The sequence below is a fragment of the Condylura cristata genome, unplaced genomic scaffold (assembly GCF_000260355.1).
Source record: "Condylura cristata isolate star-nosed mole 26May11 unplaced genomic scaffold, ConCri1.0 scaffold00001, whole genome shotgun sequence".
NCBI classification, from domain to species: Eukaryota; Metazoa; Chordata; class Mammalia; order Eulipotyphla; family Talpidae; genus Condylura; species Condylura cristata.
The window spans coordinates 43,338,246-43,350,049 of NW_004567102.1; positions in this window are offsets into that span (position 1 = coordinate 43,338,246).

The following is an 11,804-nucleotide window of genomic DNA, read 5'->3' on the forward strand; positions in this document are numbered from 1 at the left end:
AGTCTGATACCTAGGAGTTCCTATTTTTAATAACACTGGTCCTTGGGGGAAGAGAAAGAAAAACATTCCAACAGATGATGTAAAAATCAGACAAAAATTTCCTATTTCCATGGGTATCAGAGAGGTTACTTAAAAGGGAATAGCCAAGGGCACATTTTTATGATACCGTAAAGACTGGCTCTGTTGTTCACTCAGAGAATGTAAACAGTCCTTTGTTATATAACAACAGCTACAACTTTTTGATTTGATTGTACAATCCAACTTGTCTTACTTTTATATTGGTCCTCCAAATATATATATATATATATATATATATATATATATATATATATACACACATATATATATATATAAGATTTATTTATTTGTTCATACAGAACTGGGGTACAGGGGCGGTGAGAGTCTTCACCAGAGACAGAGTGGGGAGCAGAACAGGCAGATCTACAAAGTACACTGCTGACGGGAGCAGCGGTCTGGTCAGGAGAGGTCTGCCGCGCCATGTGGTCACCTCCGGGGCAGGCGGGAATTGAACTCATGCGGAAGTGGCTTTAGTTTCTCAGTGCTGTGCTTTAACCCGCTGCACCACCAGGGAGGGCCCCAAATATATTTTAAATTGAGCAAGTTATCATTATCATTCGCTTCCAAATACCTTTAGCACCATTACATGGTGACTTGCAAACATAAATGTTGCTGATAATAAAATGCAAGTTTATAGTTTTTGCTCATTTAAAAAATCATTTGTATCTTAATGGAAGTCACTGACTTGTCCTTCAGTTTTTGATGCATGTCTACATATAATCCTTTAAGCCTTTTAGGTAAATTCTCAGTATTAATATAAATATGATTTTAATCTGGGTTATCATTGGCCAACTAGATAGGGTACACAGTTTGCTGAAAAAATTAGAAAGCTATAAAACTAAAAGAGACTCAAGCTTTTGAATTTCAAGCAGGTGCTAACCAAGATAAATAACTGCTTATTTTAATTAAAATACAAATACCAAAAATTATAATTGTTTATATATTATGTGCAATGAATTCTCTATGAATGTGTATTATAAAACATATAAAGTTAATTTCATGAGTAACAGGGAAAAACTATATTTTATTTATTTATTTATTTTTATATATGTTTACATTATTGTTCATTTTATAACAGTATTTACTTCCCTCTCCCCCACCCATCATCACCATAGCCCTCCTCACTCCTCCCTCTTTCAGATCCCTGTCTGTCCCCCTCCAGCAGGACACAATTATATTTTAAATACCTTTTAAACAAATGCAGGGTGTTTTGACTTTCTGTATTGGTTTGCTTAGGCTGCCTTAACAAAGTAGCAAAATTGGGTGACTTAAATACCAGAAACCTATTGCCTCACATCTAAAAGCTAGAAATAGGACGTCAAGGTTTTGGCAGGGCTGTCCCTTCAGAGGACTATAAGAGAGAATCTGTTTCATGCCTCTTGGTGTTTCTTGGTTTGTAGAGATGCCCAATTTGCCTGCACCTCAGATAGCTTTCTCCCCATGTGTATGTCTATGTTTAAATTTCTACTTTAATAAGAACACCCAGTCGTATGGACAAGGGACCTACCCTATTCCAGCATGACCTCACCTAAAACTAATTATATCTACTAAGACTATTTCCAAGTAAGATCATATTCTGAAATGCTGTGAGTTAGAATTTCAATATGTAAATTTTCAAGTGAAGAGTATAACACAACATGATTCCAATGCCACTATCTTTGAAATGTAATGTGGATTCCAGCCTGTGTTGGCAGCACTCACTTTAAAATTCATAAACACCCACTGTGGTGGCAAGTGCATATTTTGTGAATCTCCCAAAGAAAAGGCTCTAACTTGTAGTACCCACTCATTTCCATGGTATAATCATATCTTTGCAAATGTCAAATTGTGTTGTAAGATTACTGAAAATATAACAACTGTTGCAAGGTGCACCATCTCAGTGCATTACAGTCTAAATGGGTAGTTATGTGACTTTGTGAACATTATTTTCAAGAGTATTCATTTTAAGAATATAATAGTTAATTATGCCTGGGTGGGAAAAAATCTGAGAGTGGCCTAGTTCAAATTATCTCAGGATTTCTCTTGATTGATGTGCATCTCAATCTAGGGTTCTCATCATGCAGCCAGTCTGGTCAGGCCTGACTCTGTCCTTCCTCTCCCCCTCACAGGAGCAAGGGTGTGGTAGGAAGAAAATTGACTCCAAAAATATCATATTCTAATTCCCATAGTCTTTAAACATGCTACCTTATGGGGCAAAGGGAGTTAAGTTTGCAGGCTTATGTAATGTTGCTAATCAGCTGATTTTAAAATAGGAAGAATGTCCTCAATTATACAAGGGACATAATGTAATCACAAAGGTCCTTAAATGAAAGAGAGGCAAAAAGAAAACTAGGGAGGTGGAAGCATAGAAAGGATTTGCCTAGTGATCATAGCTTTAAAGACAGAGGAAGACATATGAGTAAAGGAATGTGCACAGCCTCTTAAAACTTGCAGAGAGGCAAAAGCCCACAGGGATTAAAACTGAGATGGAAAGAGACACAAAATGATGTAAAAATAAACTATCATATTTATTCAAAAAACAAACAAACAAACAAACCAAAAAACTTGCAATGAGGCAAGGAAGAAGATTCTCTCTATGTGCCTCCAGGCAGGAATTCAGGCCTGCCGACATCTTAATCTCACCCCTAGATGATATTTCCAGTCTGGGTTGGACCGAGGTTGAATTTCCAACCTACAGAATTGTAATATATTCAGTTTGTGTGGCTTCAAAACTCTGCATTTGTGGCAATCTGCTATGGTAGCAATAGGAAACTATGCAAAGGCTATCAATATGAAGCACTAAGAGTTCCCTCCGTACTCGCTAAGGATTGGATCACCTTTGACTCTGTGCAGTGTTCCAAATCTTTAGCTTTGCAAATTTAACTATGATCCTGACTTAGACCCTTCGGTTACAGCTGAATTTGGTCTTGCTGGCATTTGAAAGCTGGCTTTCCCAAATAGATTGATTTGTCAAATTCCTTGACCTAATTCCCTTTTAGCAGGTTCCCAGCACAGTCACCCTATAACACAACCTCATGAAAGAGAAGTTATAATTTCAATATGGTTCTTCTTATTTCTTGAGCCACTACTGTGTATGTACTATATTCTTTGCACATAAAAAGCTAGCCATTTACAAGAATCCTTCATGCAATCAGTTAGGAAGGTTGACCCTTTTGAACAAGAAAAACTAATGACACCTATGTTACCTTACTAAAGAATAAATGTCTGAGGTTGGCATCACAGTTTCCACAATTTTTCCTCAACCAACTTTGCAGAAAGTATTTCTTAATATTCTATTGATGTTTATGATGCACTGCAATAGTGCCTAAAAGTGGTTTGCATTTCAGTGCTTCTTAATTCTTATTTATCCATTCGCCATCCAACGAATATGTTTGGAGTGCTTTTCTATGCTGGGTATGGTAAGAGGAATTAAAAAATGACACACAAATAAATGTGTAAAATAATGACTATACCGGGCCCTCCCTGGTGGCACAGCGGCTAAAGCACAGCACAAAGAAGCTTAAGCCACTTCCGCATGAGTTAGATCCCCGCCTGCCCCGAGGAGATCCACATGGACCCGCCCGCTGCTCCCCTCAGCAATGTACTTCGTCGATCTGCCTATTCTGTACCCCACTCTGTCTCTGATGAATCCTCTTACCCTCCGCATCTCTGGCTTGTACCCCAGGTCTATATGAATAAATAAATAAATCTTTAAAAAAAATGACTATGCCATTGAAGAATTCACAACCTAATTGAGGACACTAAATATGCACAACAATTCAGTAACATATTACAGTGGATGACAGGAACACAAGTCAGGTACTCTGGGAACTCATAGAAGGAGTGACCTAGTCTGTTCTGTTTGTGATTCTTTCTCCCACTTAGAAGCAGCTGCTTCATAAGGGAAGGGTAGTGAGATTGAAGCTGGAAACCTGGATTTTTGTGCCAATTCAGCAATTAATTTCTTGGTGAATTTCTAAGTATTTGTTCATAAAAAACGAGATGGATAATACCTATGAAATTGTGAATAAAAGAGTATAATTTAATTCTGCCCTGTAATCTTAAAAATACTATGTGTATGTATATGATTCCAAGTTTTCTTTTGAAAGAAATGAAAAGTCACCCTGCAGTGTATTTTGGCATAAGGATTATGTTTTTCTCAAGACAAATAAGAAAGGGCACAAAAGTATAGAGTTCTTCTCTCTCCATCTGCTAAATTTAGGATTTAAATTTTCCTTTGTGAAAGTTTTTCTTCTCTCCTCTCTGTACCAAAAGAACAGCATCTATCACTGCAGACAGGGAATCACCACTGAGGTGGTTCGACACTAAAAATCCATTAAAATAAAGTTTATCATCCACTAGTTAAATATCCCAATAAACACCTTTCCACAATTTACTACCTCTAGAAATCCAAACCCTTCTTCCTTTGTCTTGTTACTTCACAAGATATCACCTTATGTTAAAATGGTATATAAACTCTCATGTATAACTACTTCTTTGGGTCTTTGCTGCTTTTCTGTGATTATTTCATAAAAACAAAATATTAATATTAAATAAAATTTGCATGCCTTTCCCCCTGTTAATTTTTTTGAAAATGGGTATATTAGTCAAGATTTGTATGTTGAACATGACATATAACCAAATAAATCTCTCTTACATAGATGACAAATTGCACACAAAATCCAATGGTGTGAAGTGTGGGAATGGAGCTGCATTTGGGAGGCCTAGAAAAAAAGCTCTATCATGTTCCCTCTCACTTCGCCATTCTTCCTTGCTTTCCTTGTTCTCCGCTTCTCTGTATGACAGCCTGTTGCCTCAAGATAATTTCCTTTAGAACTCTCCTTTTATAACCATCAGGTAAGAAAAGAGGTTCTCTTTCTTGCAGTTAAAAATAAAACATCCCGGACCTTCCCTGGTGGCGCGGCGGGTTAAAGCACAGCACTGAGAAGCTAAAGCCACTTCAACATGAGTTCAATTCTCGCCTGCCCCGGAGGTAACCACATGGTGTCACCTGACCCGCCCATTGTTCCCCTCAGTAGTGTACTTCGTCAATCTGCCTGTTCTGCTCCCCACTCTGTCTCTGGTGAAGCCTCTCTCACCGTCCCTGAGCCTCTGACCTGTACCCCAGTTCTGTATGCACAAATAAATAAATCTTAAAAAATAATAATAATAAATAAATAAAATAAAACATCCCGCCCTCCCTGGTGGTGCAGCGGGTTAAAGCACACTAATAAGAAGTTAAAGCCATTTCATCATGAGTTCAATTCCCGCCCCAGAGGTGACCCACATGGTGCAGCAGACCTCCCCTGACCTGCCCGCTGCTCCCCTCAGCAGTGTACTTCATTGATCTGCCTGTTCTTCTTCCCACTCTGTCTGGTGAATCCTCTTACCACCCCTGCATCTCTGGCCTGTACCCCAGTTCTGTATGTGTAAATAAATAAATCTTTAAAAGTAAAATAAAATGTAATAAAATAAAACATCTTGGGCTCTCCTTGGTGGCACAACAGGTTAAAGCACTGCATTATGAAGCTCTCTGAAGCCATTGCAGCAGCAGTTCAATCTCCAGTCAGGAAGCTGACCCACGTGCTACCAGGTCTCTTCTGACCCTCCAGCTGCTACCCTAAGCAGTATACTTTGTCAATCTACCTGTTCTGCTCCCTACTCTGTCTTTGGTGAACCCTCTCACTCATGGCACCTCTGGCCTGTATCCCAGTTCTGTAAGCATAAATAAATAAATCATTAAAAAAAAAAAAAACACACAGCATCCTGGGAATGACCTGTTGTCTGACTGACTTGTGTTCCATGACCACATTAGTAGGGTCTGTTAGCAGAGGATAGGGGCAGAAAGAGGAGCTGGTAATGGAAATGGAAAACAATAGAAAGTAAGAGAGGGATCATTTATTTTCAATATCCCAAATGATTATTACAATCTCTATAGAGGAGGAAATCTTGTCTTTAATATTGCAGTGTTCAAATCATCCCCAAGTGCAGGCAGAGACAGTAGCATGTTTAGTTTAAAAGCACCAAGGATCTGGTAGTTTTTGAAGATGGCATAGTTTCTTTTACTTAGACTACCCTGTAGACCAGTTCCATGAGACCCAAGCCTACGTCTAGAAAAGGATCTCTTTGGCTCGGCACAACTGAGATCTGAAACCAGATATTTCTAATGGTGGGAGCTGGGTTGTTCATTGCTGATTATTTAGCAGTATCCCTGAGTATATAGTCTAGATGCCAGTGCCACCTCATCCCCTCTACTCAAGAAAAATTGATAAAGTCTCCAGATTTAAGGTCCCTTGGGGGACAAGACTACCTCTGGCTAAGAAACATGGTTTGGAAGAAAAGAGCTATTAAAAAATAAAGTAAGGAAATGATAATGAAAAGAGCTGATGTCCAAGGTCCCACTGCAGAAAGCATTTACTAAGTTGGTAGCAAAAGGGCCAGCTCTTGCTGAATGTATTGTATGAGTCATAGAGTTCCGTGCTAAAAGACCTCTGAGAAAACTTGAAGCGGGGCTGTTGGTTTCTGTTCAGCATACAGGTGAAATTGGAGAAATATTTTCATCATTTTTGACAGATGTGATGACCTACTTTATCTTTAGTCTGATGTGACTTGAGAAACATTAGTTGAGTTTGAATAAAAAGGACAAGTTTAATGAATGAAATTAATTTTTTCTAATGGCATGCCTACATTCATGCATTACTGCTGTGGAATTAGAATTTAAGGAGTATCAGGTACATTAACCTACATTATACTACTGTAAAATAGTGACGAACTTTCTGTGAAAATTGATCCCACACAACTAGTTCTAAGATTAGAAACTAAAAATTGATGTTTCATCAAGTGTTCAATTTAATTTCCATGATGGGTGGCCAAGGAGGAGGGGGGATTTTCTGTACAGGGTTCCTATCCTTACATTGGGTGTGCGGGGTGGGGGAAGGGTGATTCATCACTTTTTAAGACAATCAAGTCATTGAAGAACTTCAATTAAAAAAGAAAATTCTAGTTCTACCAGAAGTATGTTATGAAGCAGTAATGGGGTTGGAGAGAAAATAAAAGGAAACAATAACATTCTTCAACTAAGTCTTCATTTAAAAGATGGGAGGAAATCAACACCTACTGTTTGTTTGCCTGCACAACATCACTTTACTGTTAATAAGAAGAGAACTCTATTTCTTTCCATTCCATTTCATATAGTACCATCCTCCATTTCTCTCCCCAATGTCAACATAGTGCTGGGTTTAGGATCTGAATAGGTCAATTAGACTCTCCCCAGAATTTTAATCTTGGAGGGAATGATATTACTTGGGCTTCTGGTCCTTCTCAAAACTTGGATACTTTCCCTCCAAGTCATTTTTTTTAAAAACAATTTTTAGATATTTATTTTTAAAGAATTTATTTTATTTATTTATGCATACAAGAGTTTAGGCCAGAGTTGTGGGAGGTGAGGGTGAAAAGGATTCACCAGAAACAGAGTAGGGAGCAGAACTGTTGTACTGACTGAACTACACTGCTGAAGGAAGCAGCAGGCCAGACAGGAGAGGTCTGTTGCACCACATGGGTCAGCCCTATGGCTGGGGATCGACTCAAGCCACAGTGGCTGATGAAAGCTTGACAGTGCTGAGACTTCATACTTTGCACCATCAGGGAGGCTCCCCTCTAAGTCCTTCAAATCTCTGAGCCATCATTATCCCTTCCAACAAAATACCTTCTACTTCACTGATCTGTAATCAATTTCTACTGCTTCAAACAAAATCCAAAGAATTTTAACTGGTGCGGGAGTTAAAAAATATTGTGGTTGGTTTGTGGTTAAAGAGAAAGGGAGGTTCCCTCCATGGTAGCACAATGGGTTCAAGTGCAGCACAAGTCACCCAGGCCAGGGAGGTGACCCACATTGAAAGGCAGACCTCTCCTATCTTGCCAACTACTCTCCTCAGCAGTGTATTTCAGTCAGTTCACCTGTTCTGTTTCCCACTCTGTCTCTGGTGAATCCTCTCACCCTCACACCTTTGGCTTATAACCAGTTCTTGTATGCACAAATAAAAATATATATTAAAAAAGAGGGAGAGACAGGGAGAGGGAGAGGGTTACATTCTCCTGCATCAGCTACTATTGTTGTTTTCATTTGAGTTCAATTTAATACACTAAACACATCATCGATACTTAGCAATGGCCCTAGTCACTACTGAATGACCCCGTCTAAGACAGAAGAGTTAACTGCAATAAGAAATAGGTACAAGCTAAATACCAATAGGATTCTTAACTATGAGGGTAAGCAAATTTTCAAATAAATTATATTGTTTTCCTGTGTCAGATTGGCAAAGGTACAAAGATTATAGCACGGGTTTCTCCCCAAAGGTGAATGTTCCTACTTGGTATGATTTGGTAGATTATTTGGGGGTTTGGAATCACTTAAAATTTTGCCACTTAAATTAATGGCAATAGCATTCCCAGGTCCTAAATAAACCTACCAGACCATACAAAATAGGAACACTACTTTCAGATAGTGGAAACCTGTACCTAGTTTTAGAATATGGGCAAATAAGAATTCTAATGGATACAAATATTTTGGATGCCAAGGTGTCAATATTTACTTTTTTAAATGCACCTACCTTCCTGTCCAGCATTTCTACTTCTAGGAATTTATTCCTAGGATACCTTAACCTAAAGTGAAAACGTTTATGTAAAAGAATATATGCTATCATGAAAACCTATTAATATCTAAAAGAAATGTAAACATCAAACAAACATGATAAGAGAAAAACATTTTCCCATGGCATAACTATTTTGGAGTGACACTAGCTCCTGATAAGTGGAATGAACTAGCTACAAAATGCACCCACAGGTAATTGCATAAATTGAAGCATTACCTAGTTAATTTGTAATTTTTATTGAAAACTGGAGAATATCAGCCAAAAATTAATTTTGGTTTGGCACACAATCAGTAATGCCAAAATTAGAAAGCTGACTGAAAGACTTCTTAATATTTCTAACTGGTTCGCAACAGAAAACTGACATTAAGAATGTTATCTCCTCACTTGCTATGGGACAAGCAGCTACCATAGGTGTTTGTTCTAGAGCGAAGGGAGGAATAATGACAGTCTTTTGTATGGTATCACTTTAGGTTGAGATCTGATCTATCAGAACACAAACTAATTCTTTTCATTGTCACAGAGATGTTAAAACACAGATTTTATATAAGTTTTGATTAGACTTATGTTAATAACAGATGGGAGGAAAAAAGGCTATAAAAATCTTACCATGTTCCAAAATGCTTCTCACAGTGTTATATGAAGTATGCTGGCATATGTTCCATATTCAATCATCTGTAGGACAGTTATTTAAGAAAAAAAAAGAAGTTTCTTTACGGCTAGATTTCTTAATCTTTAAGAAAACAGTGTGACGGACAGTCTGTTTTTAGTGCTTCCCCAACTTAATTGACCCTGGCACCCTGTTTCCTATGGGATAGATATGCTATTTTGCTATCGCCCAGTGCCCATTTTATTTTCTTAATCAAAGATCCATCTCTCCCTCACTCACCTAAAGGACATGTCTACAGGTCGATTCTCCAAGCCAGGACAACAAAAGCTAGAATCTGAATTGGGAATTAAAAGAGCAATAAATCGGGGTTTAACTGATGATGACATGGTTGCTCTGACTGTGTCCTGTTGTCATTCATTGCTGCTGTGCCCCCGTGGTTGATATAACTCCTGCTGGCTTGCTAGTGTAGTTATCGTGGTAGGCTCCCATCATTTCTCAGACCTCCTGATACAACCTTTCATCAAATTCCCCTTTGCTTATATAAGGTAGATTGGTTTTCTTTTGCTTTGCAAAACCAATCTTAAAGATTGGCTTTTCTTCTTTAGTTTATTTCACACAATACCACTGAGTTAAAACACATGAAAGTCCTATGCTGGGTTCTACGACCTATTGTCTTAAGAGCTCAAAAAATATTTTAAATATATTTATTGAAAAAAGGACTAGTATTTCAAAGCACAGCTTTTGAGGAATGTTATTATAAGCTATTTTTTATGAGAAAAATCTTATATATTGGTATTCAAGAAAGAAAAAGGGTCTATAATCTCTTTGCTCCTCTAGTACAGAGAAAACTGGAATATGCACATGTGGTGTATTTTGATGGCTATCCAACAAACTATAGTCTCATTTTAGAGAATTTTTTTAAATTTAAAATATCTATATTTTAAATCAATCTTAAGAAGCCATATAGGAAACGACTTTTTTCTGAACTAAACATTTTTCTAGACATTTGACAGGCACTTAAAATTTTAATCAACATCTATCTGGCAGTCAGCAATATTTCTTAAGCCTCAAGTATGTGACAGGCATTGTTAACAAATAGAAATTCAGTGATGATAGAGTCCAGTAAGTGTGAGATATTTCCATAATCACACACATGATGAGTTTGTGACATATTTGTTGTGTGTGTAAATAGTTTTATTCTCTGCACTTTCTTTAACAAATAGCTTCTTTTTAAATAGATCATCTAATTAATATATATGGGTTTAAAAATTGTAAGTATAGTCATTTCAGTAACAAATTGTGAATCCTAAGGGAGTATTTTATATAGACACCAGTCATTGTTAATATTCTGGGTTCAAACATGCTTTCACATTTGATTTTCTGTTATAAAATAGCACCCAATGAAAAACATTAAAATTGCTTATGAAAAATTCTAGAGAGGCTAATCTTTGCAGTGGGTTGTCATTCTTCTTTTTCATGGTGTCTAGGTCTTCTGGATAAACAGCTTCTCTTAAAGCCCAAATATCAAGAACATGAGAATGAAGCTACTGCAAGCCAGCCAGTCAGACCTAAAGTGAGGTGGGGAGCAGGGAACCAGCAAGCCCAGAACACCTGTACATCTGAATGTGGAAACTGCTGAACCTTGATAATAAGAATGTTAAAGATACCCCAAAATAGACCAGAGCACAAGGCCAAGTATGGTGGAACACCATACTCACCTCTGCAGGAGATGAGACATAACATTCATTGAACTTTCATCTTTGCCAGTTTCAATGCCAAATCTCTACAAAATGCATTTTAGAGTTTCATTGCACCTGGTGGCTTAACTTCACATTGGACCAAATTTTCAATTCAAAAGAGAAATATGAAGTACTTTTTACCTATTCAAATTAGCCACTTGGTTTAGTGTGCATTTCTGTTTTACACAGGGCTGACGTGAATGATCCGCAAGTGATACAAAAATGGACTAAGGTTTAGAATTTCACTGGTGTTGTGGGGCTGTTGTCCTTCTGTGGGCAGTTTTAATACCTTTTCTCACTCCTGGGGTTCAGGGCTTTCTTCCATTCCTGCCAGGGGGATCCATCCTTTATCATTTTTTAACGTTGCACTGACACTTCTATGGACAGTCCCACAAAGGGTATCATTGTAAGGGGAGGCTACTATATAGTTTTTGCCAGGGGCCGCTAGGAATATTGGGCGACTTGAGCTTCATAAGTTAGTTGGAGCACGAAGAGGGAAGCAGGGGCCAGTGCTCTCAGGTACCCCAAGTCGGGGTCATGGCTTTTGTACCCGCAAGCTCCTGGTCCAGCCAGGAAAAGAGTCTAGCAGAAAGCGTCTGAGTTCGCCGGCCGCGTTCATCTGAGGAGAAGTGGTAACTCGGCTACACGCTGCCAGGCGACCTACCACCCGGAGCTGAGGAGCTGCTGAGCAAGGAGGTGCGGCGCGAAGCAGAGGGACTTCCGGGCAGTGCGGGTGCGCGCGCCGACTCG